This window comes from Felis catus, chromosome B4, assembly GCF_018350175.1.
Source record: "Felis catus isolate Fca126 chromosome B4, F.catus_Fca126_mat1.0, whole genome shotgun sequence".
Classification (NCBI taxonomy): Eukaryota; Metazoa; Chordata; class Mammalia; order Carnivora; family Felidae; genus Felis; species Felis catus.
Window position 1 is genome coordinate 59,720,119 of NC_058374.1, and position 14,539 is coordinate 59,734,657.

The following is a 14,539-nucleotide window of genomic DNA, read 5'->3' on the forward strand; positions in this document are numbered from 1 at the left end:
TTTGTACTAAAGTCCTATGCTTCTGAATATTCATATGTCAGAATTCATACTTTTCTCAGTTTTATTAGGAGTGGAAGTGGCATTTACAGAATAAAAATTTCACCACAAATTGTCTTAAACTTCTGTTGATAGAAGTAATCTTTCTCTCCCATTTGAATGTCTATGACATTTGTTGCCAGTTCTCTCACGTTGTAAATAACTAATACATGATGCCTTCACATATCACTTTTATGGCTGTCTTGAACAATTCCTGAAACCCTGCAATGTCTTTAACCTTTCAGGTATTCTGCTTATGCCTCAAGTTTCCTGAGGGCTTCTAGTAAAAAGAATCCACATATAATTCTTATTCCTGGCCCCATTCCTATCTCTTATCCTAAACAGTTAAGTGCATGGTCTCATTTGATCCTTCCAGGAAATCCTAAAGTAGGCACTCGTATTATCCCCATTTTACAGATAAGGAAACTGAGGCACAGAGCATTTAAGGGAGTTGCCCATGATAATGTCTCTAGAAAATGATAGAGCCAGTATTGAACTCAAGCAGTATGGTTTCATAGTATTCTTATCAACTTACAGAGCAATAAATAAGTCTTTGTACTATTCGTAAGATGTTAACTCAAATTGTGATTATTAAGAATGGAGATAAATTTTAAACAATAATCCAGTACCTATAAAACCTCATAAACATTATACTTGTAAGTGGTAACGTGGTAAATTAAGTATTCATTCCATTGATGCTGCTCTAAAACAAATCATTTCCAAAGCTATTATTTTAGATTGGCTTTCAGGGATATTTATAATTCACTCAAGAAAACCATTTACATTTCATTCTTGACTAAATGTGAATTATACAGATTTTTATTACAAACCGTAGTCATGAAATTTGTTGTGACTTACAGGTGCTTCTAAAATTCTAAATATGTTTCAAAGGATAGAACTATTATAATCATTTAGGCACATTAGCATATGTTTTAAGAAGTTTGTTGACGGTAAAATTGGCATGACTTGTTTACTGTTTGCATCTAGGGCATGAAGGAGTTAGGTATAGACCTGAGCAACTGAAGGCTTAGAAATTCCAGTAACTAAGGAAAAATGCAGAAGGAGCATATTTAGGGAGAGAAAATCAAGACGTTGATTTTGGACACATGAAACTTTATATATCATGCAAAAGGAGACGATGAGCAGGCTGTTGGATGGACGTGTTTATCAAGAGTTCTGTGCAGAGTTCGGGAATGGAACTATGTACTGAGGTGTCATCAGTATATGTGTCATACTTAAAATCATGAGCCTAATGAGATGACCTAAAAGTGAGCTCAGACAGAGAAAAGAGATCCAAAGAACACCAATAGAATTTAGGAAGAGGAGGGGAATCAGAAAAGAAGACTGAGAAATTTGTGCCAGGGAGCTCGGAACAAAACCAGTGAAATCAGGGGTCCTGGCAGCCAAATGAAGAAAGAACTTCAGGATGGAGGGAGTGATCATTTGTGTCAAAAGTTGATGACAGTTGAATCAAATGATGACCAGGAAGTGACAGTTAAAAGTCACTGATAACCTCGACAGCAACAGTTTCAGAGAATGGTGGACACCAAAGCCTAATGTAATAAGTTGAAGTAAGAATGCGTGGATAAGAAGTATAAACAATGAGTATAGGCAACTCTTGAAAAGCACCACTATAAGGGGGAGCCAAGAGACAGGGTGGTAGCTAGACAAATGGATAAGGCAAAAGGGAGGTATTTTTAAAGATGAGAATTGTAACATCATGTTCGTTTAATTTTGAGAGAGCTGGAACGTTTGCTAAAGCAACATCTTGACTAGGTGAGAATGGAATAATCTAAGATGTAAGTGGAAGGTTTTTGCCTTAGATAGAAACAAATTCAACCATACTGACAGCAGAGCTATGGGCGCAGATTCAGGAGGGTGTTAGTTTTGATGATGGGAACACAGAAAAGTTTTGGGTTTTTTCCTGGTTACTTTTATTTTCTCAGTGTAGTAGGAAGCTGATAATGAGGATGAGAAAGGAGGTGTTGGAAATTTGAGGAAGAGAAGATATGAGATGGTGAGCTAGGGAAAGTGAACACACTTGGAAAATGTAGTAGGATTGTCAGGAAGTCCTAAGAGCTCCCTTTCTGTGATGGTGAAAGCGAGGTCAGTAAACATGCTTGTGTGTTTTTCTCCAGTGAGGTTGAGCTGTCTGGGTCCAGGCATAAGTAGACAGAATTGTAATTAATGGGATTTGTGGTGTTTCAGGACAAGGTCAACAACACACCAAAAAGAGATACGTGGAAATTAAGAGTCCATGCTAGGACTTTCAATGGGCCCATGGAAGCTAAGCTGAATTACAAAGGTAATGAAGCCAAGAGGGACAATGAAAAGGTGGTAGGATCAATGAATTGTAGCTTCTAATGTCTTTTAAAAAATGTGTTGCAGTTGAAGTGCTAGAAGAAAGTACTAGTTAGAAAAGGCAAGCCAGACTGAGATACTTAAAGTGGAACTCACTGATGGGGGGCAGGGAGCAGTGACTAGTAATGATCAGGTTTTAGGTGTAACCATGTATCTATCATCTGATCTCCATCACCACACTGCCCTGAGCCACCATCTTCTCTCACCCGGAATATTGCAATAGCCTTTAACTGGTCTCCCTGAGTCACCCTGGTCTCCCAGAGTTTAGCCTTAACACAGGAGCCAGAGTCATCTTTTTGGTACAATCATGCCTCTTCGACTCAAAACCCTCCAATGGCTGCCATCTCAGTTAGAGTTAGAGCCAAGTCTTCACCATGGCCAACGAGGCCAATAGAATCTGGCCTTGTTACACCTTTCTCATTACTGTTCTGGTACCTCCCCAACATCCCAGCCCTTCGGGGCTCCTGACTGTTCCTTCAACCTGAGAAGCGTGTATCCATCTCAAGGCTTTGTAGGTGTTCCCTTTCTGGATCCTCTTCCTCTAGACACCTGCATGGTTTGCTTCCTCACCTTCTTCAGGACTCCTTTCAAATACTGGCTTATCAATAAACATGCTTTGAATAATGACCTCGTCCATCTTTCCTAATACATCCAACAACATTTCCTCCTTTATTTTTCCCCATAGCATACTATGATCTGACATACCATGTTTTATTATCAATCTCTTCATTAACTATCCCTGCCACAACAGAGTAAGCTTACGTTCTTAGAGAACAGAGATTTTCATCCATTTTGTTCGCTGTTATATTTCCAAGGCTTAGAACAGTGTCTGGCACATAGTAGATATTCAATACATATTTGTTTAATAAATTAAATATAAATATCAGAACTCTTAAATCATAAACAAAGGATAGCTTTCCAATGTAAGACATTAATTTGAATAATTTCTTATAAATTTATTTATTAAAAACTTTTACTTCTTTATAGTTACTTTATAGTATTAAAATTAACATAATGATTTTAAGAAATCAACAGTGCCATTTTATGTGATATAATGAATAGTACAAATCTATACAGATAATTTTCATTTAGTACGTACTACTTAACAGAAACAGCAGGACTTCTCTCTTTCCTGCAGTGCTAATGAGATGATTCTACATTTTCTTGTTTTATTGAAAATAATGGCACTCTCAAAGACACTTTAAAAAAATAAGATGTGATGTGGAGGCCTCTCTCACATGTTCAAACATTTAAAATAAAATTTATTCATAATTATATATGTAATCTACACATATATTGGAAAATTAAAAATATATAATAAGAAAAAACAAAATAGAAATAACTGCACCATTTTTTTTCTGCCTGGATATCTTTTATGTTATTTTGTGACTGAGAGCCTTTCCTGACTAAGTAGCCTAGTTTGTTCTTGCTTGTTCTGTGTTCAGATGGTGCCCTGTAACATACCTAGATAGCAAAATTTCTCATATTGTATCTTAGTTAATATTATGTCTCTCCAAGGAAAAGGACCTTGTCTTGACCTCTACATTCTCAGAGCCAAAAACAGAACTTGGTACACCAAATAGACACAATAGATATTTGCTAAAGAAACAAGTTAGTGAACGACATTCATTGTGTATTTATTGGGCAAAAACTCTTAAATCTCAATGAATTATCTCTCTGTTTCCTCCTTGATAAAATACAAAGGCCAAAGAAATATAGTTAGACATCAGATGATGGTAGAATTCCCAGGGTTTTTAGAAATAAAACATTTTAATATTCTGTTCTTATTTCATAGTTAATTCACGTACTTATATCTCTTCTGCTGTATTGTAAGCTATTTGGAGAAGAAGGACCTGAATACTCAATAAATGTGGGCTTGAACCCTGTGAAGCAAGGATAGCATCCCTATTATATAAACAAAATACAAAAGTAAATAATATCTCAATGATTCTAAAACATGTGAAAATAACTGGTATCGATACAGAGCTCTCTGGTCCAAGTTTACGGTGTACTAGAAGCACAGTATAAATTCTCAGAGACCAATTAACATATGCTCAATAGTTTTGGGTTTTTTTTTAAAGATTTAGTCCCCTCTATATTCACTCCTATTAAAAATGGTACCCAGAATGACCATGCTGCCAATCACAAACATCAGTTTTTTCTTAGTGATGGGCTCTTTACTTTAGCCAATTTTCTCTACCATTCCCTGCCACATACTTTTTTATATGACACGAATAAAGAAAAACAACCCCAGAATTCAAAGAAGCAACAGCATCATTTAATATCATGTGCTCTGGAAACCAAATGTGGAAAAAAAAAAAAAAAAAACACGGTAAGTTTCTAGACAAGTATAGCACATCTGTGGAGATCCATCACAATGAGAAATGTAATTTAAATCTTAATTAAAAACCTGAAAAGAGTTAATGAAGACATACAAGGACAGTCATCTTATGATATATAACTTTAGCTCACAGAGACCCTCACAACAGTATTTGAAATTACCTGATGTCACTATACAACATGGTCTGGAAAACCAACCATCCATCAATGTTACTAATAATGAGAATCTGAACATGGATATCATCACTGAATACTAAAAAGGAATAATGTTATAGTTAGAAAATCTCTGGGACCTAGAAATACTTACAATCCACAATAGTCTTTATTAGGTGAAATTGTAGCAATCGTTTTATACATGGCGTGGACATGATGCCTACATTAGCCATACCTGCTTGGTAAATGGTGATGAAAGAATTTTACTAATAAAAAACTCTTATTAGCTCATTACTACAAACGGAAACACTAGCCTGAGATAATTTATCCCTTTCATAATATTAAAGTTTTAAAAAATGCAATGTAATACGTGGGCAGATATATGCATATATGTATCAGGGAGAAAGAAATCAAAACATTGGCAGTTAGCCTTATAAAAGAATAAAGACGTAACTCCCACAAGGAAAGACTCCCTTGAATGCATAGAGATGTTTCATTATGTGTTGGGGGGGAAGGAAAATCATGCACTTCATTACTAGTCATGACATATTTTCAATTTAAGTACATATACAACTTTAAACAGGAATAAAAATTTGTGCATATACATAAAATACATACACACTCATAAGTACCATGTACACAACCATATACACAAACATATATAACCTACAGCTAAGTCTTTAAGTAACACTGTGCAGCTTTTTAAATCCAAGATTAGGGAATAAAGATGACAGATTTAGGCTTTTTATTTTTAGCAGCATCCCTTATTAAACCATTCACATTTATCTTCCTATCATTAGAATTCTGATTCATTTCAGTTTGGGTCCAAATAAGGATGGAGTAAAAAAAAAAAATCAAGCAATTGCACTTGAATGATATTCAACAATAATTATTCTTTGGCACTTCTCATGTGATTTTTTTCATGTGAGTTCCACTTGTATTAATTGGTAAAACTGACAGAGCAACTGCCTTTCCAAAGATCACAAAGTGCGCTGGAGCCTGAAGTCAGAATAATTGGCTTGTACGTTTACGTTAATAATTGTACAATGCTTTTATAGCAAACACTCTTCCTGTTAGAAGCAGAGAGAAATCAGCAGGAGAATATAAACTAAGGTGTTTACCTTTTCTGACATGCTTAAAATACACAAACCTGTTTTCAAAACATGTATCTTTCTCTGATTTGGTGTTTTTATGTAGAAAGCAAAAAAACACTACTGTGGGATTATAGAGATAAGTAAGACTTATTCTCTTTCTTTAAGCAATCTACTTTCTAGTTGGAGGAATGAAAATAATTATAGAAATGTAATTAATATGAAGGAAAATACGGGCAGGAATGCAAGAGATCACATTTGGTGGTAGCACTAGGAAAAGAATCATGTAAAAAATGCATCTGATAAAGGTTTTAAAGAATGGATAAAATGTCCATAGGCAGGAAGGGGGAGGTGAGGATGTCATGAGGAAGCCATTCTTAGGGGAGATGGGGACCTGCATGAAGAAAGTCACAGAAGATGGGTAGAGAGAGACAGGTCTGGAAGGTGCAATCATACTAAATACCCATGTAGGAGTTTGAGCAGAGAATACTATCGAAGGTTGAACTGTGTCCACCAAAAAGACATACTCAAGTGCTAACCCCCAATAGCTGTGAGTGTGATCTTACTTGAATATAGGGTCTTTGCAGATGTATTCAGTTAAGATGAGGTCATACTGGATGAAGGTGGGTCCTAATGCAAGGACTAGTGTCCTTGTAAGAAGAGGGAAATTTGGACACAGACACAGACACATAGGGAGAATGCCATGTAATAACAGGAGACAGGGACTGATACAAGGCCAACAGCATCAAGGGTCGCTGTTACCAGCAGAAGCAAAGAAGACGCAGGTGAGGACCCTACCTTAGAGCTTTCAGGGAAAGCATGGCTCTGCCAATACCTTCATTTAGGACTTGCAGCCCTCAGAACTGGAAGCAAATAAATGTCTGCCATTTTAGACTATCAAAATTGTGGTAATTGGGGGCACCTGGGTGACTCCATCGGTTAAGCATCCGACTCTTGGTTTCAGGTCAGGTCATGATCTCACAGCTTCGTGGGTTCAAGCCCCACATTGGGCTCAGTGCTGGCAGCATGGAGCCTGCTTGAGATTCTCTCTCTCTCTCCCTCTCTAGCTGCCCTTCCTCCACTCGTGCTGTCTGTGTCTCTCTCAAAATAAATAAACAAACTTAAAAAAAATTCAAAATTGTGGTATTTTGGTACAGCAGCCCTAGCATGCTGTATCAGTCTGTTTGGGATGCTAAACAGAAATACCAGAGCCTGGATGGCTTATATATCATACAGATTCACTTCTCACACTTTTACAGGCTGGAAAGTTGAAGGGAAAAAGCACCAGCAGATTTGGTGTCTGGGGAGAGCTCACTTCCTCATAGACAGGCGTCTTTTCACTAAAACCTCATTGGTGGAAAGGGCAAGGGATCCTTCAGGTCTCTGGTATAAGGTCATTAATCCCATTCATGAGGGCTCTACCACCATGACCTAATCACCTCTCAAAGGCAAAAATTCCAAACACCATTGCACTGGACGTTGGGATTCAACATATGAATTTGGGGGTGGTGGGTGGCACAAACATTCAATCTATAGCAGAAGCTAATACAAATGCAAGCCATTAAGGAATTTTTCTCTTAATTTTGACATGATAAACTAAGATCTTCTTATACTTTTCCCCTTCTATTAGAAAAAGAATTGGGGGATAGAGAGAAACCATTTGAGAATGGTGCCAACAGTCCAGAACTGCTCTCAGTACTACGAAGTCCCTTATAAAGAAAATAACCCAAAGAAGAAATAACTGTCCCTCTAGAACATTGATACCAGGATTATGATTGTGTTTGGAGTAGGGTCAAACTCATGTTAAGAAGAAAAGGCTTTCTCACATGAGACTGAACTGTGTGGTCTCAGCAAGAAAATATTCACTGTGGCAGGGGTATGTGCACTTAGACCCTTTGTAAGCATATAAACTTCTGGCATTTCTAAAAGAGAGGATCACTTGCTCTCTACTTCAATCAGTAAATCAAGGCTGAAGGAACCCCCCCAGTAATTTTCAAATTAAATCTGAGGTTAAATAGTGAAAGATGCAGAAATGGTGGCATTTCCAGAAGGGTGAGCACATTAGAGAGTTGGGGGTGAGGGGTAAAGTGAGGGGAGAAAATGTGGACGAGTATTACAGACATGGGTTTGATATTATGTATACAATATCTATATCGTATTATAGATAAGGCTATGGGAAGCAGACGAAAGTACTGATTCTCCACCAAAGAGTGTAAAGAAATGGATTAGCTGGAAAACCTCAGTCTTTCTTAAAGTTAATGCTAGTTCTTTTTTCTCCTTCCCAGACTTTCTTGTTCCCTAGTCAAGCATGATTGTCCATAATGTCTTGCAGACTTTGGATTTTAACTAGAGGGGAAAGAGAAAGACCTAATGTTTATTTTTCTGGACTTCCAAAAGAATCTGAAAAGCATGCCTCAGGGGCGCCTGGGTGGGTCAGTCAGTTAACCATCTCGATTTCAGCTCAGGTCATGATCTTGTGGTTCGTGAGATGGAGCCCTGCATCGGGCTCTGTTCTGACAGCCTGGAGCCTGTCTGGGATTCTCTCTCTCTCTCTCTCTCTCTGCCTCTCCCCTGCTCTTGCACACACACATTCTCTCTCTCTCTCAAAATAAATTAATAAAGTTTAAAAAACACACACACACAAAAACAGAGAATGCCTCAAAGAAAGCATGGCCAAGAGGAAAGCATAGCAATGGAGAGGAAGGTGAACAGAGGGAGTGTCACTCTGGGAAATACAAATCAGTAAGCCTGGGAAAGAGACGACACAAACCTCTGAGCACCTTGAGAGGCAGTTGTGGAGGACGGGTGGACTGCCAGACCAACGACCTCAGACACCAAGGAAAGCATGAGATCTCAGGACTGTTTCCTCATACCTACAACCATAGGGAAGTAATGACCTGGTTCCTTCCCTCCTCCTACAGGACTAAAGGAGCCCAGAATGCCAACATTACTCTATACTTTATCAAAGGAGTTGATAAAGGAGCCTGTTTATAAAAGGAGTTTAAAAAATATATAGGTTTTATTCATCCAATATCCAAAATAAATTCTTTACGGTTCTTAGAAAACAGTTTATTTTTTCCATTGTGGCCAAACTAAGACAAAGATGGACAAAATGACAAATTCACCACAACCAACCAACCAAACGGACAACCCCCGCACCCCCCCCCCAAAAAAAACCGCTCAATTTTCAGATGGTCTGGACTCCTATTCATTAGGGTCTATCTAAAATCACAGTAAAATCAATAAAAGACCTTTCGTTATTATAATGAAGATATGCTTGATAGCTCAAACTTCAAAGCAAGGCAAAGTAGGAAAGAAAAACCCCGGACATAAATGGCCCACCAGCAACAATGCATTTTTAAATGATTTAAGGTAGTAGGTTATATTTGCACTATGGTTTTGACATAAAGCATTCAAAGTGTTGCTATGAAAACTCCAGCTTTCCTAGTGATTGCTGAATTTCACCCTAATGGAGTGGTTCTCAAAATGTGGTTCCTGAACCGGCTGCATCAGCATCACCTGGGAACTCCTCAGAAACCCAAATTCCTAGGTACTGCCTCAGGGCCCTTTAGAATCAGAAACTCTGTGGGTGGGGCCCAGCAACCACTTTAGCAAGCCCTCACCGGGTGATTTCAATCCTGACTACATTTAAGAACCACTGTCCTCTTGGAGAGGAAATTTTACCACCAGGACCAATTTAAATACTGGACAGGAAAACACTTTCCATTTAAATCTAAAACTAAAGAAGGAACAGTTTTTAAAGGAGTTTTTTTTTTCCCTTCCCTACAAGAAAAATGTAAACAATATTAGATACTCTTAATAACAGTAATTTCCTGAACAATTTTTTTTTCAATTGTAACTGAGATCAGACATATGAAAAGTATTGCATTTAGCTTTTAAAAATCGGTCATTTATCTACTATATGATTTCACTCATATGTAGAATTTAAGCAACAAAACAGATGAACATAAGGAAATGAAAGGAAAAAAAAAAGAGGGAGGCAAACCATAAACTCTTAAGGATAGAGAATAAATTGAGGGTTGATGGAGGGGTGCTGGGTAGGGGGATGGGCTAAATGGGTGATGGGCATTAAGGAGGGCACTTGTGATGAGCACCGGGTGTTATATGTAAGTGATGACTTGCTAAATTCTACTCCTGAAAACCAATGTTATACTGTATGTTAACTAACTGGAATTTAGATGAAAACTTGAAAGAAAAATAAATTATAAGTAAGTAAATAAATAAGTAAATAAGTAAAAAACCAAACAAATAAATAAATATTGGTCATTTACGACTCATAGCTTTAATTTCTGAGCTCATTTTACACTTTTAAAAATATTTCTGTCCTAGAACCCCATTCAAGTAAAAAAAATTGCTAATAAGGAGGCTTATATAATATTTATCAAAATATATAGTACGCGTATTAGTTTATAAAATTAGTTTATATGCTTATTTTCATGAAAAGAGTAGATGAACAAAATTACCTTCTAAAACAAACTTTTCCCCTACAATTATTTAAGTCAAACTTATTCTTGAGTTTGATTTTGCTCAACCAGAACAGGTCATACTTTCTTTTACTTCAATACTTCAAAAGCTATATATACTAGAATTTTATAAAAAAAATTTTTCATGTTTAGAAAAAAATACCTGTCATTTTATATTTTTCATGCAAAATTTAATGAAGCATCATGCTTAATTGCTTCTGATATCATAGTAAGAATATACATCAATATTTTCTGAAGGACTAAAACTACATGAAAAAGACTACATGAAAATAGTAAGTAGGTCATCTTATCTGAAATCAGTATTTCACAAAAATATTCTACATTAATCATTGTTGTAGTGTCCTATTCAAAACGGATAAAATATTTGGGGGTGAGAAGCAAAAAACGAAACCAATTCTCCATGTTTCATGTGATTATACAAAACACAAATAAACATTAATAAAAAGAGAAAGTAGCAACTAATCTCTAGGAAACCCCCAAATGATGTACACTTGTAGTTTTTATTTTTGTTCCGTAGAATTGATGAAAGACAGATGTTCATCCAGACTCTATTTCTTTCTGATGATCATAAAGATAAGTCTTCGAAATTTCTGGGTCTTACTATTCCTATAAGGAAGTAATGTATTTATTTCTTCAGATCCAGAGACGAGAGGATAAGACTACTTTAGTAGCTCCATCAAGCATTTACAAATCAGTGTGTTGGATATTTCCCATCCGCGTTCCCTCCCGAGTGATTTTTCAAATGTGATCTGGATAGGAACGGCAGAACACAAGGATCCTTCTCTGTGACAATTCAGATGATGATATGCGAGTGTGAAATGCTATTTATTTGATTTTAGTGTGTCTCCCTCACCTAAACTATAAGTTTCAGGATGGCAGGAATTTTGTGTTCACTGTTGTATCCCATGCCTCCAGAATAGTGTCCAGTACCGAACAGGTCCTTAATAAATATTTATTGAATGGATGGATGGCATAGAATGTTCCTGTCTGACCAATTTTTAATGGTATATGTTTCTAATTTTCCAGAGGAGATTGATTTTTATGAAATGTTGAATTACAATTTGTAAATGTGAAAGATATTTTAGTTCTTATTTATGGAATAAAGTGATTAGTCATTTACTTACAACATAAAGAAAATAAGAATTATACTGTCCCTTATCTCTTCAAAAGCATTCTAATTCTTTCACTGTTTCTAGTGGTTCTTTTTTTCCAAGGCAAGCACAAAGAGGTGAAAAGAAGCATCTTTTTGAGACCTCTGACCATATCAAAATAGGTCTTGCGGTTGACTGAAAAAAACATTAGGGTCCTTGCTCTCAAAGCAATTGTTGGAGAGAGTGGTCTTATCATTCACACTGAGGGATTACCTCTGGTTCCGCCACTGACCTTTCATGGGAACACGTACAAATCACTTGACCTTTTTATGTCTAATTTACCTAGCTGTGAGAAAACAGTAATACCTACACTATTGTATCAAAGAGAATTACTGGAGGATCTGTGTTCTTAATGTTCCTTATGCTCCTGGACCGATGAGGCTTTAGTGAAGAGCACAGTATTACTCATTACTCTCCCCTATGATACACCTATTCTAAGAATGAGTCAATTGCTTTTCTGTTGCTCATAGACATGACAAAGCCACTTTCAAGTGGGTTAATTAAAGGCTTGGAATGATAATGATGAGTTCCACAACAGTTCTCACACTGCCAGTGTGCTCAGGAATCCAATCTGAAGTGCGCAAATTAGCCAGATGTAAAATCGGGGGTGGGGGGGGAGGGGTGGGGGGTGGAATGTGGGGAATTGAGAAGAAGCCCTACAAGATAATTTTCAGGAACTTTAAGCTCAATTGCTTGAAAGCATTTCAACCTCAGGTTGTTATAGCTTTCTATTTCCAAGTTACATCAGACTGAGAACTATCATGCGAGTGCTGCCTCGATGTTTAACTGTCTAATCAACAGCTGCTTAAAAAAAAGGTCAGCTTTTGTTAGAGTGGTTCTCAAAAGTGAGAGAATTATTGCTCAAGTGAACTTCTGCATTTCAAAGGCAAACCTAATAAAGGAGGAAATGAGGTGGCAAGGTGAATTTCAACTCTAAGTAAGGATACAGATCACTTGAATCAAAGTGAAAAGAGACAAAGAATTTTGAACAGATGCATTTTGTTACTTGTTCATTCTGTGACATCCAACACCCTTTTAAATGCTATCTAGTCATTCAGAAGTTAAATTGCCCAGGTTGTAAATGAAAATACAAAGGAGGGCATGAAAAGAAGGGAGGAAATACAATTTAGAGACAAACTCATTTAGGAAATCCTGTTCTCCTTTCTCAGAAAATGATACAGCTAGCTGGTAGAAAAGACATTTAAGGGTACAGGTATTGATCACAAACATAGATGCTATAGACAGTTACTGCCTGTGTTATAAGCTTCTTTGGTACTATATGATGAGGTCACGAATTATCTATAAATGGAACATAAAATTGTTAGATCCATAAAGCATGTTATATGCAATTTTTATACAACAAAGGACTCATAATCCCAATCCAAAATAACAAAAAAAGTTTTCCTTATAACTTAAGCAATCATGAGCAAATACAATGATGGGTGTATGTCTTGTATGCTCGTTCTAAAATAGTTCATGAACCCCTGATGTGTGCCCAGTGATTCCCCAGGAAATGGAGTTATAAAAGTGAACAAGACAGTCAAATCTTCAGCCTTTATGGATTGACTTTCTGGTAATGGAGAAGACACAAACAAACGAGCAAATGCTAAAAAGAAAATAAAGCAGAGGACGGGAGTAAGGAGCACCGGGCAATGGAAGTTGCCATTTTATTTATTTTATTTTATTTTATTTTATTTTATTTTATTTTATTTTATTTTATTTTATTTTATTTATTTTTAAGCAGGCCAATGCCCAGCAAGGAGCCCAAGGCAGGGCTCCAACTCATGACCCCAAGATCAAGACGTGAGCTGAGATCAAGAGATGGATGCTTAACCAACTGAGGCACCCCCAGGAAGTTACCATTTTAAATCAAATGATCAGAAGGGTTTAGCAGAAAGTTAAAAGGGAGAAGAAACAGTAAATTCAACAACACAAAGCAATACTTCTTGACTTCAAAGCACAGCCATGAGACCCGTGTGGCTTGAGCAGGTAAGGAGGAAGGTGGCCAGAGAGATGGGTGAAGGGGGAAAAGGGGCCAGGTCATATTGAGGAGCTTTTGAGGCCAATGCCAAGATTTGAGTTTTACTCAGAAATTGGATATTGGGAAGTTATGAGCAGACAGATGACATACTCTACTTAAGGGCTAGTGCTGTCACTGTGTTAGAGAAGACATAAAGGCAGGCACAGGTGAATGGAAGCAGGGAGAACAGACGCTCATTGCAATAATCCCAGTGAGAGATGGCAGTTTGGGACAGGGTGGTGGTGAGGAATGTGGGCAGATTCTGAAACATACAGTGCAAGAAGAGGGATGATGCCAGAGATGGCTAGGGAGTAGGACTGCATAGTTAGCATCACGGGCTCTGGAGAGACCTGGGTTCAAATCCTTTCTATCCCACTTGTTAATCAAGCATCGTGGACAAAGTAACAGCCTCACTGAGCTTCACTTTCTTCTTCAGCAAAATGAGGTTAATAACAGTGCTTTTTAATATTTACCTATGAGATGATTAGATGAGACACCGCACCTCATACAAAGTAAGATGTTGCTAAATGTGAGCTAACATAATAGAAAGAAGGAAGAGTAATCAGGAACATGACGTTAAAATGTCTCCTAAGTCATGCCAGTGGGTGCATACTCTGTTCTATTGGAAGCTCCTGAAGTGTTTAATGAAGAGACAGACACTTTTGAGAATAATCCCTTTGACTTCCCTGTGGAAAGTGACTGAAAGGACTCTAACCACAGGCAAAGAAACAAGAGGCTGCTGCAGTTGTCCAGGCAAGAAACGAGGATGGCCAAGAGGAGGAAATGCAGAAAGAGTAAGAAGCGGAGAGGATCCCAGCGACATTCAGCAGGTAGAACCGAGAGGATGTGCTCTCTGGATGGCAGCCATGGAAGGGTCAAGAC

The 14,539-nt window shown here is 37.4% G+C and overlaps 1 protein-coding gene across 7 annotated transcripts in view; it reads right to left on the bottom strand.

The window, feature by feature from the left end:
* ITPR2 (inositol 1,4,5-trisphosphate receptor type 2) overlaps positions 1 to 14,539 on the bottom strand; it is a 489,277-nt gene that overhangs the window by 116,556 nt on the left and 358,182 nt on the right. The window lies entirely within an intron of this gene.